The sequence below is a fragment of the Photinus pyralis genome, unplaced genomic scaffold (assembly GCF_008802855.1).
Source record: "Photinus pyralis isolate 1611_PpyrPB1 unplaced genomic scaffold, Ppyr1.3 Ppyr1.4_LG6, whole genome shotgun sequence".
NCBI classification, from domain to species: Eukaryota; Metazoa; Arthropoda; class Insecta; order Coleoptera; family Lampyridae; genus Photinus; species Photinus pyralis.
Window position 1 is genome coordinate 11,859,950 of NW_022170663.1, and position 18,216 is coordinate 11,878,165.

Consider the following 18,216-nt stretch of genomic DNA (forward strand, 5'->3'; position numbering starts at 1 on the left):
CGCCATATTGAATTTTTATGTAACTCGATAGAGAAAAAAAATTGTAAAATCAGCGATACTAAACACTTAGCATTTCATTTGGGAAACAATAATCTCGCATTTTTGCCTCGAAGTTTAAAATGTATTTCTTATGACAATATAATTCCATAGCTGATTATGATTGAAACCATCGACGCGGCCATGGAATTATCCAATCTAAATCCAATATGGCGTCCATAAGAAATAAGAAAGTTGATATGGTTCAATTCTTTGCCCTTTTAAGCGACTTTGTATCTCTTACGGTTTACGAGTTCCCCATACTAAACATCGGAAAAACTCACCCTGTATAATATACTTCGCTTTAAACATTTTCTGGAAGAAAAGTGTTTCTCGGGGAGGATGTCAACGCGTGTCAATAATAAAAAGGTCACTTAAAATAGAGTTGTAAGTTTTCCAGAGTTTTTGAACGGTTATTATACAGGGTGATTCAAAATTGAGTGCAATGATTTTAAGGGCGTATTTATCACACAAAAGTAAGAAATTTTTTTCATTTAATCGTATGTTCTAACTTGCTTCGTTTTCGAACAACGCGGTCAGAATAAAACGGTGATTTTAATTTTGGGAAGGATAGAACACTGGGGAGTATGGGTGTTTGTTAGGGTGCAGCGGAAGCCGTATTCCTTATTTATCTATTGTACAATCTTTCAAGTGTCTTAAGGATAAAAAGACATCAAACTGATCGGACGATATGATTTAGGTGTGGAGTAATCACCTTTGCCTTGTGTGGGGATAAATTATCTCCACTCACTCCGTGGGAGTGAAGGGGGTTGCTCTGGCCATGCATAAAAATTCCAACCTCAAATTTTTGCACAATGTAGATTGTAGTCGCTGCAGAGCTATACTTACCCTTAATACTCTAACGCCGATTTCATAGGCTGTGTATAGGTTGTCTCCGTTTCAATGTTCAATGTGATTAATTAATGTGACATCTGAAAGAAAAGGTGGCAGTAACCACAAAGTTACCTACTTCAAATAATAAACATCCAAAACTTGCCAGGAACATATATTTGAATAAATAACCACCATTACAATTCCCTACGGTTTACCGCAAATGCAGGTGTTATTGCTGGCGCAGTATGCAACGGGTCCATGGCCATTGATGACACACGAGACTACACAGCAAAATACGTAGGGGCACATATTAACCACACAAACTAAACAGAAATGACCATTTCAGAATATGCACTTAGCTCATATTGGAAACTTACATGCATTTGTCAAACTGCAAAGACTAAATACTGCCCCGGCGACTAAAACGGCTGCCATATAGCTTAACATCGTCCAACTTTGTAATTACAACACATAATTCTATCGCTCGTATTTATACTATAATCGAAATGTCGTGAACATGGTGTAAAGTTTTAAACGCCACATAAAATACCGGAATGACGTGCTAAAAGCACACGAAGGTTTATTACATGGAACTACTATGTAATGAAGAAACGATAATGTAGGTTTTTTACTTTTACCTGGGATGAAATCTTTTTTGTGTGCCTTCTTTTGGAAGAAGTTTATAAACCATTGTTCTGTTAATCTTGCAATTTTGGGAATTGTGGGGACATAGTTCAAAAACGACACATTTTAAAACCTTGGTTTATTTCGAAAAGTATTAACCTTAAATTACACGCCTCAATTTTCTTCAACATTTCAGTGCAGTTACTTTTGTCAATTGAACTGTGAAGAAAATGAAGTCGGAGGAAATTTTGCTATGGACACCTTAAAAACGTTTGAGTATTTGATTGAAGGACCCATAGTTTGCTGTTCTTTCCTGCTGCATATCGAACTATGGGGAACCATGGAATCCAAGATTTTTCTGAAATTGGTCTCGTTTCCACTTTACTACTTTCGGAATCGGTAGACTAACGGTAATACCACTTAGGGAATTAATATACTACTTCAAAGTTTATTAATTCTTCAACTGCAATATACTATACTAAGGTTACAAACAGCACAGATGAAATATTTCACTAGGTAGTAGTTGGTGGTTGTCCACAAATGCACGCATTAGTACTGTTACAGTATGCATACGGTCCACGTCCTGAGAACAGGCACGTCATTGTGCAACACGGTACGTATGGACAAGTCTTAAAGGTGCAGACTGTGGAGGAAACAAATTTTGACAACATGAAAATTGCATTTGGCACATTTACTACTTACAGAAGAACGCATTGCCTATACTGCAAACACTGAACATAACCACGAGGGTTGCCAAGACTGTAATGTAAGATACCATCGTGAGAAGTTATGGATATTTCCAGTTTCGCACCACTTTAAATACTTATGCCGTGACTTTTATGTAAACATTTTCAAGGGCCCAGTTAATCTCGAGAGGAGGTAGATTACGGGATTAAGGTGTAATTAAGTAATTGCTATCTTGAAATTTATTTACCAAATAATATTAAATGAGAGTAGGTCAATACATTTTGGACCATGCTTCCGTGCAATGTAACCTAGAAATGTCATCGGCCATATAAAAAGCAAACCATCCTGAATATGATGTGCTTACTGTGTCGATGGACGTATGTAAACCATGGATAGATTATATTTTCTTATCCTTAGATAAACATCATTGAAATAGATTCAAAGAAATGTTTTATTGGTGCAAATAAGGAAAGGAAAAATAATTAATAAATAGTATGAGAGCTAATAATCTTCCATTAATGACGTCGATAATGTTGATTGAGGTATGTTAAAAAATGTTAAATATCATTTGTCTTCGTTTTGATTTGTTTCAAATTAAGTAAGTATATTGATTTTAGTTGAGTTTGTTATTGTACGTAGTAAGCTAACGTTTTACTTTGCATAAACTTAAGAGTCTATGTAAATGTTGTAAATGGTTCCTTATTTTGTATTATATAATTATCAAGTGAACCAAAGAAGTCAATCATATTCTGAATAATAAAATCCAATTCCAATTAATATCGTGATTAAGTGAAGGAGAGGCCTAGAACTACCGAAAATCGATTTTCAATATTTGGTGACTGTGACAGGACCCGGGCTTTGTGTAAAATCTCACCGCAATAAGATTATTGATTTTTAAACGATTTGTGTATCTTTTTGGCATGTACGACTACCCACATTCAGCGGTACACAGCGCGTGAAGTTAAATTTTAATATTTGATTGAGGTAATGTCTTCAGGACTCGTGCTAGTGATTATTAAATAGTCATCCTCCCAGACGTGACAATTATACTGAAGCTATCGAAAGTCTAAAGGAACGTTTTGGGAGGAAAGACCTATTAGTTGAAGTCTAAGTACGGGAACTACTATTTTATAAATAAGGTATGGTATTGTCTCCTAATCAAAAAATGGGCCTCTTTAATTTATATATAATATGATCGTATTGAAACCCAATTAAGGCCATTAAATACTCCTGGAGTGACAACTGATGCATGTTCTGCTATCTTATACCCTTTAGTCGAATCTTTTTTTAAGAGCTTGACAACAATAATCATCTCAGCTCTCTAGCTCGGAAAATGTTACTGGTGGAGAAACATATTTTAAACAATAAAAGGGCATGCTTTTCTTGCCTAAAATTAGGACATAACAGTAAAATATGTCGCCAAAGACTAAAATGCATCATTTGTAATGCATGTACCGCTCAGGTTTCAAATTTAGTGAGCAATAAAGCTGCTACCTCCGAGAACATTGGGGGAAGTAGCCATCAAAACAGTTTTGTTGAGAAAACATTGTCTAATTAGCACAGGGACCACACAGAATGACGTTCAACAAATTGGAGACAAGATAAAATTTGGCGAGGTACTTTGTTTTAAGGTATTAAATACCGTCTGAAACCCCAGCGCCGATTCATTGAGCCCGTCATTCCAAAACCACACCCTAAATGGTGTAAAATCTACCTTTTTTTAAATTTGGCTCAATAACTCTTTTCCGGTACCTCATTGTCCGTAGTCCGTTTAGTTCGTATCTAATATAATATAATATATAATAATAATAATACTAATATAATATATTTATTTATTGCGTAAATGTAACACAAAGACACAAAAGGCAAGAATTCGACGTGGTCGATCTTCCATTCTGCCAAAGTAAATTAAGTAGGTATAATGGCACAGCTTAGCTATAATATAACTTACATTATGATTGTATTTAGTAAATAACAAAACAAAAAAGAGAGACAAAAAAAGATAATAAAATAATAAGTGTAATAATATGACTTTAAGTGCAAGGTAAACTTTAATGTTTCCTAGTATTAAAGACTCATTGACATTAGATTTGAAGTTAGGGTAACTTAAATTTATAAATTCAAAAGTTAAATTAAGCGTATGGGGAGCCACATAGACAAAGCATCCCTTATATTTAAAAGTCCTATGTTTAGGAATGTGATATTTTAACTTTCTGATGTTGATGCTGTGTAGATCGCTACGTTTTACTATACATTCAGTTAAATACCTGGGACTGTTATACTTTATCAACTTCCATAGGAAGGTAGCCATAAGTTGGAAGACTCTTTCCCGTGTTTTGAGTTCGCCTAATTTTGTATAGATGTGTGTTATATGATGACCGAAAGGAATGGGATGAACAAATCGTAAGCAAGAATTTTGCAGTTTTTGCAACTTTCCACTTGCAGTCAGGAGTGTTAACCTGCCCCCCTCCCACCACTTAAAGATTTGATAATATGCGTTCACACGCGCCATCGATAATACGTTTTTCTTTAGTGGGGGGGGGGGGGGGGAAGTTGACGGACCCTTTGTAGTCAGTGTTGCCGTAGATTAATTTCAGGTTGTTAAACATGGCGTGCGTGTGTGTGATTGGTGATCTGTCTTTGTCGACCGTTGACGCAATTATTGTCACTAGAGGGAGCGTTACTTGAAGAAAGGCGATGATCTTTGGAAGAAAATTGAAAATATTAGGAAGCCGAAGCCGAAGCCGATTACCCCTCAAAGACGCGCGCCTTGCAAAAGGTGGTTTATTTCGCCTCTCCGAAAAAAAACAATGGGTCGTCGCAGGTCGCGCAGGAGTTCGGCGCGTTTACAAGATCGACGACACCAATTTGAAAACAATCGGACCCAAACTATAGAAGAAGATAGAAAAACACTGAAAAATCACCACGTTAGTATAAGACTCGGTGATGGCGCCCAGATGTCGCTGACCCCAGATCTTGAAGCCCCGTCCCTTAAGTTGTTTATTACATGGCCCCGGTAGGTACACGTACAATTGCACAAATGTACACTTCTCTTTCCACAAGCGTTTTTGTACGGGTCCGCATTTGCTGCCAGCCAGCCAACCAGCCGGTCGAAGTGGGATTAAAACCTACCTTTTTACAACTAAATTTACAAAAATGCGATAAAAAAGTAGGAAAATATTGACTCTTCACTAACACTACCTACTAACTGCAAGTAGAAACTAAATGGATAATGAGGCGCCGGAAAGTCGAGACATCTCTAATTTGTTGAACGTTACCATATAAAATGATGGATAGGCCCTGTGCTAAATACTTCGGATACATACTTTTTTTTTGCAAATTCTTAAGTTAAAATACTTAACTTAAAATACTTAGGCAAAATTTGGGATTAGGTTCAACTTACCCTCCACTTCAAAATACTTGTATATATTATGCCGATGGGCGCTCTTTATTTTGGAGAGGTGAAAACCAAAACCAATAAAACTACATTATTAAAGCTTAAGGTGAGTAAAATTTTGTTCAGATGAGTTGAGTAATGGTTGTTAGAGGCTTTGGAACATTGTTTCAGAATATTTCAACCCTTAAAATATCTGTGAACCTATTTTCTAGTGGCAAAAAAGTTACTTTAATGCTCTTCATTTTGATATAACCGTTGAGTGAAAAATTAAATTTCCGTATTTGGCGCCTAAAAGCGCCTCGTACTTAAAACTTTCAACTTGTCAGCGAAAACTCACTTCTCGGCCTCATTCAACAATATACCTACTAATTCCGCACCCATGGTTCTTTAGATGCCCACAATTAAGGAGGTTTATTTACGAGACAACACTTTAGTATCAAGGTACAGAATTTTTTTATTTCTTTGTTGAATATCTACCTCGTATATTGATTATACGTAATAATTCTGAAAATGGGTTTTAATTGAACAAATTGTTGCGTAAACAACGTCATGCAGACGTTTCGTTTGGGCTCGGCACCTGTGATAATAACGGGTGTACGTGTAAAATTTTTAGTGTAGATTTGGTCGTTGAATTAAACAAGGAGATAGTTCTTTTTATTTTAATTTTAAGTTCGTTGTTTTGTTTAATTTAATCGCCTTGTAATTTTTTATTGTCATTTATTTGTGCTTAAGGAAGGAAATTTTAGGTGGAAGAGAGGAGATCCTTTAAATACGAGGACATAACTAAAAATCCCTTTTGGCTCGGCCGATGATCAGGTGTAGGTAGATTTCTTTCCAGTCATTTTGCTCCAATATGGCGGAATTGGCTGATTCACAAACTTGACCACGATATTTATTTAGTTACTCCAACCCTTAAAAAGTTTGGTCGAAATCGGTTCATAATTACGAAAGTGTTTCTTGTAAGTGGAACAATTTCTGGACGGCATATTATTCATGAGAACCAATAGAGGTCGCCACTGACAAATTGCATTGTAAAATTATATCAAACTTTGAGAATGACTCCTCTGGGCTTATACAATCATTTTTTAGCGTGGTTTTTGAAAATATAAATTCTACATACGTTACTCTTGAGCGACTAATAAGGGTTTTATTAGAAAGACAGTAATTACTACAATATTGCTAAAATAAGAGGGCACATTTTATTTTTTACAACTATATTATACAACATAGATGAATATTTAATTGAGTAGTAGTTGATCATGGTTGTCTACAAACGCATGGATGGGTACTGTTGCTACAGAATGGATACTTTCCAGGTGTTACGTGGCACGCGAGTACGCATCAGACTACGCTTGATGGACAAAGTTGAAATTTTAAGAAGCACGCTGTAGGGGAAAAAATTTTGACAACATGAAAATTGAATTTGGCACATTCACTACTTACTGGAGGCAGCATTACCCATACTGAAAACACTGAACATAACCACAAGGGTTGCCAGTACTGTAATGTTAGATCTCATCGTGAGAAGTTTTGATCGATATAGATTCTTCCTATTCCCACTACTATTGCTGCCGTGACTTTAATTTATTAATCCCGCGAGGTGTATTACTTTAGATTACGGAATGAAGGTGCTGTAATGAAATAGTTGCTATTTTACAAATCTGTTGCCTTAGCACATAGTAGGCATCACCTTCCATTAATGACGTCGGTAATGTTGATTTCATTTATATTTTAAGGTATGTTAAAAATTATCAAGATTTTATAAAAGTACCCACAAACAAAAAAATCTGAACTCGACCAGTATATTTTTTTGAAGAAACAAGTGACCTTAGCCGATGTAACAAATGGAATAAGACAGACATAATATAGTCTGTGCCAGCTATAGTTGGGTATGACTCATCGATCTATATCGTAGTAATAACCCTACTGTTTACTGTGTCTCTTACAGTCGTACACACATTTCAAGGTGTTAGAAAAGAATGACAATTCGCAACTTAAGTCAGCTGTACAAATCATATTGCCGGTCTAAAACGTATATCTTGCGTTAGCTCTTCGCCAGTCAAAAATTGACAATTAAAATAGGTAGAGATGAAGACATCTATCCGTGCGGATTATAAAGAAATGCCGATTAACAGTCGACTGACGTCGCCTAAATATTAAACCACTCGATTTTAAAAATGACTCATACATGTATACGTGGCTCATAGTATAGTAGTAAAATTAAATAACGGAGAATGGAGTCTAACCTATTCCACAATTCGTTAATAACTTATTAATAACTTCTACTGTCATGCTTAGGCCTGGCAACTTATTCGGTAAATTAAATGTAATGCAGTGTATTCTTCCCAAAAAATCGAAAACTGACATAGAATAGAATGTTTAATTAGAAATTATTTCGTATATTTGTTTCTTAGACAAAAATGCCGCAAGATATTGAAACAAAATCGGCGAAACGCGGAATAAACTTCATACCGTATCGGCCGATCTAGGCAATTTATGTATATCCATATTGATTTATTAAGCTCTGATGTGTACGCACGGTAAAGTTAATCCAATTTATTCAGATTTTTATAAAAGTCTTTTAAAGGTAAAGTAATTTAAGTTCATTATCGACCAACTAAGTGCTCTTCTCTTTCAACTTTTACAACGTCGGTGTTTCATTTAATAAATTTTCGATACTTAACCTCAATGTACTCATCGATTTGCTTTCGAAAGTTGTCTATAATTGCTAGTAATTAAATATAGATCCTCAATAAGTTTCTGAATATACCATTAATATTTTACGTATTTTGTGTATTTATATATGTATGTGCTTCGTATTACGGAAATGAAACAGCGAAAGAAAAATCAGGATGGTAATAACAATAATTTAACGAAATCAAATGTAAATTTGAAACAATCCTGCTACCATCCATATGATTAAGTAGTGTATTCGGGATTTTCCTGTTCAACTTTAAAAAAAAAAAAAAAATTATACAATAACTTATGTTCCATAATTGCGTGGTACTATAACTACACCGTACCATTACGGTAGGTACTGTGATGTTACATATCAGTTTTGAATTGAACCGTTCCCGCTATAAACTTAGTACATTTCATTAAGGCGAAAGACGCAACTGCTACGCCACTGGATTTGTAGTTGGCGGGATTTAAAAATTCAAATTGCTCAAGAACGGAAAATAAGAGAATAGAAAGAGAAAAGTGGCTGGCAAGTGGTTACGTGAAAAAGGAGGTGTTGTTTCAGTCGAGCACGGAGGTTTTATTTTAGTGGGTGTGTGATCGTTCCCGAACGAGGTATATTTTCTCTTTATTCTTTTTTAAATCTACCATTATATAACTATGGTGTAGGTTAGTTGCCTTTGTATTATTCGCAATCGGGGCTTAATATTATAAATTTAAATTTGCAGGGCCGTATCTACCATTGCGCAATTTGAAAATGAATTGCGTTTATTATGCCGTTTTTGAGACTTGAAAATATAGTGGTAGCGTAATTACACTGATAGCGATAGAACGTTATTCAAAGCAGAGTGTATCAAAGAATGACGTAAATTACTGTATCCCTTGAACTTCGGGCCAATTACAACAGTTTTTGAACCTAATTCCTACCTATAACATGAGTAATCACTTCCTAGGAGAAATGGCCATCTCTTTCTTAAATTTAAATAGTTCTATACTGCAAAAGCAGTTCATTTTAATTTATATTGACGCAATAAATAGTGCAATTCTTCTGAGTTCGATTCCCATATGTATTTTAATTGGAATTTGCTTTGATTCCAGAAAAATATATGTCTGTAAAGACTGGTCACATACTCTAGATTTCGTTCGACGAGAATACAAAAAATATATACAATTTTTCATAAGTTTTTTGGCGCTTATCTTAATTTTTCGATAATAAGCGAAATACTAATAAATCATATCCACACTGTCACAAACGCATTAACGGGTACATTGATAACGAATAAGATTGAGGTACAAAATTATCTTAACCTAAACAATTTATTTTTTTTTGTTCTAGGCGTCTACTGCATCGAGGAGAACCCCCTTCCGAAACAGCGTTTATCAAGTTTAAGGTAACATTCTAATAGTTTTATATTGCTACTTGTGCTTCCTATATTGTTGCGATTTTATGTTCGTAATCCCTAAGTAAGTTTAATATCTTTAAGGAAAAAGGAATCAATATTTCCTTAGCCAACTGTATTGTTACTTTCCTCGTGTCTTCTCAGTTTGATACAAGGAAAGTTAAGTAAGAAACTGATTGGCGCCCAACTTAAATTTAAGCTACAAGGAAGCAACGAAGATTTTGTGCCCGAACGAATCAACCGCTGCGAAGTTTTTCATGGTTTTCATTCTACCATTCCTGAGCTAGCTGGCCGTTTATGCGGAGGGGTTTTTAGAAACGCAGTGCCGCTGAAACTCGCCTTACAGTGTATGGTTCGATTACGGAAAAGGTTTGTCGGGCATTTGTAGTGCACAGCAAGGCCTTTTTAAGGTTTTCTTCTTAATGAAAGTTTAAAGTTTCTACCGTCCGAACATCCACAGAAAGTCTTATTCATCAAGTTATGTGTTATAGAGCAAAGTGAAGTACAGAAACTGTCGGCGAGTTTGTGTCAGTTTTAGTGCGCAAACCTTATACGACCAAATTATTTGGATTATTAAGAAAAAACTGTAAATAATTTTAAGATTTTTTATTTTAGTTTTCGACCGCCTGCGTGCGGGGTAATATTATGTTCAAACAAGTTTTGTAAGCTTTTCTTGCTTTCAGGGATTTTTTGTATTTCTGTCATGTGTTTCGGAAATTGTCAATCAAATAATTGTCTGTTTATTCGAATCCATTGTGCGACCCGGATAGAGATGTATGTCAAATTTTTCTTTAGGTGCGTAAGATTTATTTCAAGTGTTAATTGCACGTAACAGTATTCAGTGCGTAAATTTTAATTATGAACATATAATATGCAATTCTTAAATATACAAAACGCCCCTTAAGTATGCAACCAATCTTACCTACTTTTTCAAATATTTTTCAATAAACTTTTTAATTCTAAAATTATAAATTGGGGGTAAAATTTACGTACTATAAGACTATCGAAAACCCACACATACTAATAAGTACCCCAACCTCATTCGCATCATAACCCATAATAATATGCAATAATATACAGGGGGTTATACTTCAAAAATTTCAAAATGCAAGATATAAATCAGCATGTATATCAATCTCAATTTCGTTGAATATATTTTTAGGTTTCGGTTTAGGAGTCCTTCAACATGCCTCGACAATGAATTTTAAGTTGTGGGTTACCAGTTTGGTATGCATATTGATGTTGTATCTTAAGTATAATTCTTAATTGGTTTATTTGCACCCTCAAGTGGCGAAACTGGCGAGGTGAGTATTGACCAGTTTTTTCTTCGGATGATGTACACTTTTTCTGGAAGGAGGCAGTTGCCTTCTGCTGAGATGAGCTATCCCAAATATTTAACTTCATTTGGGTCAAACACGCACTTCGACGAGTTCTTGATCACACTGTATTCTTGCAGGCGTTGAAATAAGATTGTTAAGTGTTGAAGGTGCCCTACTGAGGCATTAGTCGAGAACGCGTGGAAATTTAATTGCCCTCATACATATTTTATTAATCTCTGGCAATTGGATGCATTAAATTCGGGATTGTGGAATAATTAGTGAACGAATTCGCCTGTAACTCCGTTAACACCATTTGCATTTCATTTAATTGAGGTGTATTTTTTCTCTAGGTCATCTGTTTTACGACAATTTTCCATCGACGATAGTTCTTCCATCTATAGTTAGCTCTCTTATTTAATAGGCATGTAGTGTATCAAAGAGAGGGGCTACCTTTGATTTCTTTTAGGGTTTTTAATCCTAGTTTTAATTTATGGTACCAGTTTAAGGACCGGTTCAAGTTGTACAAATTTAATTCAACTGTAAAGGCCAGCTTCAGTTTCGAAGACGCTTTACCTACCATTCTCTCGACGTACGAGTTTCAAATTGATGACCTTGGATTAAGCTCACCATTTGCCAGCGAATGCTAACACCTTTGACATATTTTCCACCCATCATGAACGAGATTTGATAGCGAGAGTCGAGTCTCAACAAAGGGACAACAATTTTTGTTTTACTCTTTAAAAGTTCAACGGCCACCGGAGTTCTAGTTCAATTAAACAGCAAAACAAATCCTCCACTTTGGCTAAAAATTTAAACGTTTTGTATTGTTCCACTACACGTAGTTGGGGGTAGTCGAATTTACAGAAGAAACACTTTCCACATGAGTGGGGAAAAGCAAACGATTGCAAAGAAATATTTTTACTGCTACAGTGTAGTCGTATAGTATGATATATGATGGGAAAATAAAAATTTTATGCTGATTAAAAAGTGAAGCGTCAATTTTGATGTATCAAGCGGTTTTAGATTAAATCGAGTTTAAATTTGAAATATTGCCCTCGCGCAAGAACTTTCGCTGTATGCATCCAAATATGTTGCAGTGCAATGCAGTTCAATATGCAAATTTACGTTACTTTTTATCCTATTGAAAGGTTAAAGTGGTTATATCATTTAGAACGATGCGACTATGTAAAAATGCGAAATAAAAATGTTGATTGTTATTGGTTCAATTCGAACTAAATTTTCACGCGAGAAAGAATTTATACCTACGTGAAAACCTCATAAAAAGTAGTATTAAACGAGGATAAGGGCGTGCGTCTTTGTTTTATTCTGTGCTAATAGCCAGTGTTCTAGCTAGCTTTAAGCGATTACTACTTTGTATGCGTAGAAATGGAAATTGAACGTAGTCGTCTCATTTCCGTTTCCGATTTGAGGAACTCTCTTGGTTGCACTTCCTTCTGTGACATCATTTCCCCCTTAATTTACCATTACGGAATTAAGTACACCGTTTCCAACATACGCAAGGCGTACGGCACTAAATTTCATAATTTTTTATTCGGCGTCTTCTGGCTAACTTACAACGTTGCTTTTCGGCGAAAACATATTCCACTTAGTTTACATGTTGCCGTTGGCAGAGAATGTGTTTAATGTTACATACTCAGAACGTTATGCATGAAATAAATTGGTGGTGGCGCCGAGGTGCCAAGAGAATGAAAATTATGGATAGTGGGAACGAATGCATGCTTTCGTAGTCATAAACACTTAACAGTTATTCGCATTTCGATTCTATTACATCAGCCTGGTTGGAAACTTACTGAAATATGGGGGGTTGCTATGTCGGAAAATTCTGGAACAGGGTTTATTTACAAAATATTTACGCAATGCATTTGAAAAAATTTTCATATAACCTATTGAAATTTGTGATCAATTTTCAATCGAGTAAAAGCGTTTGTGCCAAGGCGGTTACAAAAGTTGTACCTTCTAGTAAAAGCAAAGAAGTAAACGTTAAAAGTCAAGGAGATGAGAAAATGCCCTTCTTGTGCTGTCTCACCTGCCTCACCACAGATTTAACTTGTTTATTTTATATGAAAATAGGTAGAAATGGGAAATTTTGACTGTGATATTAGTGGAAAAATATGAATAAGTATTGCAACGCAAATTTAATCAAGTTGTTTATTTATATACAATTAATTAACAATAAATTTACAACAGTCTTAAAATAGATTAATTTATAACAGTAAATACAATTTATTACTCACAATTTAGAGCATAACAGGAACGCATACGCATATATGTTGAAACTTCCTGAAACGCAATTGGACCCACTTATATAGCAAAGGACAATTGCCCTAGAACACTTCAGAGTGTTCTAACACGTCATTTTTCCCGGAAGAATTGCGTCACATCCGCTCTCGTTCTTTATCGCAGATGGCTAATCATTCATGGCGGCTCGATGTCTATCGAGATTTCTGGAATGTTTGCTACAACCCTTGTCCTATAGCGGGAACTTGATGACGGACTAGTGCACCGTCTATTTTTGAAGATAAAGTAATCCGTAAACCGTCTTACCAATCGATTGCGGGGGCTCCCTGTAATACCACCCCCAGCATATTGCGCTCGATGCACCAGTGCAATTTATCGTGATCATACGATCTTCTGAATTGCCAGAATCTCTGTAACTAGGTTTATCACAAGAGAGGCCTTTTGTTACCAGGTAATAAACAAATGGTCCCCGCTCATGTAGGAAACACACTTTACCCCATCTCGAGACGTTGCAGGTAGATTTCTCTTAAGCGCCGAAACCGGGACTCAAATTCTACGGTAATACTCCTGCAGTGGCGTAACTAGGTATTTTTCGAAGCGATGCCGAAAATGGCGCCAAAATCTTGTAGGGCGCCATATCAGTTACCATTGAGCTGTATAATCATTAAAACAGACAGTGATAATTGCACTTGTTAACGAGCTCCTAACGAGTTGTTGTATCGATTACGATGAAATTTTGTAGGTGGATTCTTTATCAAATTTGTAGATCGGAGTTCGTGAATTGGCAAAGTAGGTCAAAAAATAAGGAAGGCCTTTTTGACACACCTGTTAGTTGTGAACCGAATTGCATGAAATTCAATATCGGCATATAATATAATATAATATATATAATATGCAATTCCAAAAGTCTAATCGATTCAACATTCGCAATGCCCTTTTCGTATCTTGACCATTTACAAAGTGAATTGCAAAGTTTTTTTTATACGTACGTCAAATGTGACATTTCGCTGATCATATTCAAACAGCGAAGTATCGTTTCGTTGCTAGAGGCAGAGAAGCGGAAAACAGGCAGAGAAATTTTACTTCTCTGTCTCCTTTCCACTTCTCATTCTCATTCTTGGTAACAATATATTATTATTTGTGACGGTATTTAAATGAAATTTGATACCTTTTAAAGGTCCCATTCACATGCGGATATGTACGGCGGATCTGTACGGCGGACATGTACGCGGGACAGATCCGTATCAATTCGTATGTGTGTATCCGCGTGTTCGGCGTACATATCTTGCTCGCCATCCGTCGATCAGGACGACGAGCACGGACAGCGAGCCCGACAAATACGCACGTGTGTAGTCGTTTCACGGATTTGTTTGCCGGACATAGAATCACAAAATAGGAATTTCTTGAAAATATGTTTGGAAATTTAAGAAATCAAAATGGAAATGCGATAATCCTACTCCAATTAAACAGTCATTAAAAAAATATTTTGTTTAAATTACTTTTGAATATAATGCAGGCGCAAATTGTGCTAAAGATTTGAATGATCTTTTGGGTAACTTTACAAACAAAATTGCGGAACAACACCGAACTAATGGTGACCGACTATTAGTCGAATACAATCCCATCAGTTACCTTTTGGCTTTTGATGATATTTTAAAAGTGAAATGTGAAGACTACGGTGATATTAACATTCCAGAACAAAATGCGCATTTTTGGGGAACAATTAAATACTGGTAAAGATTGTAGTGCCTTACTCCACCAACCAAGTACACCTAACTACTAATGAAATAATTTTATGCCATTTCCGAGCATATTCTGCCAAAAAATTGTGCAAATTATGAGGCGTTTCCAATTCTCTAAGTAAAGTCATATGAAGAGTACTTTTTCGATCACTGTTTTGACCACAGTGTCTTCTGTTTCCTATCTTCAAATAAAACCATATATCCTGTAATTTTGTCAGTTTCTTCTTATGATCCATAGCAATTACCACAGCACTCAAAACCACACAACCCAGGGGCTAGCACTACAGAACTGAAATAGTGAGAGAACGCCGCCTGCTCGTCTATTAAGATTTGTCCGTGATCTGTGTACAGACATATCCGCCTGTGTGTAGCTCAAGGCGGATCTGTCCGCCGTACAGATCCGCCGTACATATCCGCATGTGAATGGGGCCCTTTAGGGTAGATAAAGTGAAACAGATGATTGTGCATTCTAATGACATCTGTCATCCTTATTTCAAATGCACGTTATAAAATTACGTTCAGGGGGTCGATTTTTGAAACCAGTCGCATCTATTCGTATACGCTTAGATGAGAAGACTTAAAAACGCATACGTTTTCCAAATGCAATTTTTGACTACTGTTCGTAACTGCCTGGAACCGAAACGTACAGTGCATATGACAACGTCGCCTTTGTTGATTGATTAGAACTAAAACGGACTATTTGACGTTTAGGTTTGAGCTTAGGTGGTGAGGTGAAGATATTTGTAACGAGTGGTTTGATTTCGCGCCAAATTTCATTAAAAATTTCGAAATTTCTTGTCATGATTGTGAAGGTCACCCTGTATATTTCATTATTTGTTCCGGTTAGAAATTTTGGGTTTGGGCATTTCGGTTCGCTCAAGACTATGGTCCGATAGATTTAATTTCGCTCAGATTTAATTTCGTCGTGGGAAGAGTGCAAAGCTGATTGACGTCATCATGAGTAATGCGAGTTTTTTGTCGTTCGTTTATCAACTTTGGCGCCGTCTAGACCGAGAATAGGAGCGGATGTAGCACCGGCCGTCAGGAGATAAGGAGTTTTTCACGTCATCAGCAGAAAACCGTGAGATCAATTGAGTCAGCAGTTCATTGAAGTTAGAGTGGGTTAAGTCTTCTTTATCTAAACCAATGGGAGAATTTCTAGCGGGAGCCATTTTTGTTTTATGGTAATTTGGGTGTGGTTTTTTCATTTCAATTCTGAAGAAGGGGATCGTTTTTGGAAAGACTCGCGGTTAGTACGTCAAGCGGTCAACACGTACCTTGAGCGATCGTTTTGGTACACTTGGCGGTTTGAGCCACCGGCTTATTTCGGTTGCTCCCAGTTGCGTGCTTTTTGCACCCGTTCCGAAGTGTTATTTTCTTTTCGTGTTGATTTTTTGGCGAAGAAGACCCAGGTTCCAATCAGGTGATATTTGGGCGAACCCTTGAGCTTCACCCCAGTTTACTTTGGATGCAGTGAATCGCGTTAGGATACGTTGTGATTTCTCGAGGATATATAAATCAAAGTGCTGCCCTAGTCCTCAAGGTGCAGAATTTCGGGATCCGCCCAGGTGGAATTTCCTACTAGTGCCGTACGGTCATTTGTCGAAGGAGCGCTGCGTTTCGGAGAGATATTTGCCCCAAGAAGAGCTGGTGAAATAATACTTTGAACCATCGCGGTTTACCGTCGGATAGTGATCATAAAAGTTTGTGTTCTGCCGTACCGCTAACTCAAAAATCCGTCTCCCGCAGGCGGTCAAAGCTAATAAACTAATAAAATAAAATTAAGTACCCGTGCTGCGTAGAAACTTTGGCAACTAGCCGTCTCCCACTCGCCACGCGAAGGGTTTCCTGGACTAAGTTTCCGTTCAAACACTAAACTTTGCTTCGTTCCGAGGAAGGATAGGCACCGTGGATTTTTGTTTCCGTGTGTTAAATTCAAGCCACCCCCTAGGAAGTCACAGAGACCTAAGTGTCAGGTTTCCTCACATCCACCCTGTACCAGAGGAAAGAGCAGTTCACAAGATCGGCTGTACAAATGTTGTAAAGGTTAGTCTAAATTAAATTTGTAATATTCTGTAAAATTCCACCTTTTGGTAATTAAGCTATAGTAAAAAAAATTTTTATTTGATTGTTTATTAAAGTCCAATGAACGATTACCGAAGAGTAGGATAAATTTTTGTGTTTATTTAAATAAGTCCCAGCCCACGCTGGATTAAAAACCGATTACCTGTTGTTGCAATTTTCAAACTGTAGAGGATGGCCACCCCTTGAGTAAATTAGTTTCACCTGATAGGATTTTTTATTTAGTTTAGTTGTCATTGTTAAGCTAGTGTTTTTACAAGGAGAAGAGAAGAACTGCTAGATCCCTGTAAATTGTTTGTATCGCTAATCTTATTTCAATATATTATCTATTTGGTTTCAATGTGCCTGTTTTTAACGAAGAACGAGGGGAAGGAAAGGGAGGAGTAGGAGTTAAAGCAGAAGACTGGTAGGCGGCAGGTCAAGGTTTGTTACGCAGTTTCAAAAGAGTTAAAAGCCCACCGATTTGAGTTAGCCGGAGCATTTATTTTTTATCGTTTGAGCAGCATCAGAAGAAGACGGTTTGCCTTGCCGGGCGGAACCGATGGTAATCTTCAAATCCAGAAGGAACCCCCGTAGCATATTGCTCAGTCATTTCAAATTAAAGAATAATAATACTTTAGGCACTGATTAGCATGAATACTGAAAACACGATGGACAGGCCAAAGCGAGGGTACAATACTACGCAAAACCAAAAATGGTGGCTAGAGTTTGCTAAAAACCACCCCCATATAATAGCAGGGAAACAAAGTACGATTTTGACGTGCAAGAAAATGCAAAACTCATGGAAAGAAGTAGCTGATAACCTACATTTTGATAAATTGTGCTTCATTTAAGACGGTTCCTATTGGGGCGATAATTGCGTTCGGCATTCTCTAAATTGTCTATTACAAACACATTCACAGCTTCATCCAAACCCACAAAACGTCAGTTGCGAGCGTTTGCGAACGCCATTTACCCGCTCGCAGAAAAACGAACACAATTGAACGTATACGCAATATAAACGTATGGTCAAAAATTGCAAATATACGTTTCTTTACGAATACGTATACGTTTTAAGGAAACGTACGGCCAAAAATCGACCCCCGAACATATGATGATTCTGTTTCTATAGAAACGATTGCGACGACAGAACCTAAGCTTACTATTTTTGACGTCCC

The 18,216-nt window shown here is 36.6% G+C and overlaps 2 long non-coding RNA genes across 2 annotated transcripts; both read right to left on the reverse strand.

Annotated features, from left to right (window-relative positions):
- Positions 1–1,025: 1,025 nt before the first annotated feature.
- LOC116174118 lies at positions 1,026–1,358 on the reverse strand. The gene is made up of 2 exons (XR_004146035.1): positions 1,248–1,358; positions 1,026–1,193 (listed from the first exon to the last, which is right to left on the reverse strand). It is a non-coding gene; the product is annotated as an uncharacterized LOC116174118 (long non-coding RNA).
- Positions 1,359–1,922: 564 nt separating this feature from the next.
- LOC116174119 lies at positions 1,923–2,300 on the reverse strand. Its single transcript, XR_004146036.1, has 2 exons — positions 2,197–2,300; positions 1,923–2,137 (listed from the first exon to the last, which is right to left on the reverse strand). It is a non-coding gene; the product is annotated as an uncharacterized LOC116174119 (long non-coding RNA).
- Between the last annotated feature and the right edge of the window lie 15,916 nt (positions 2,301–18,216).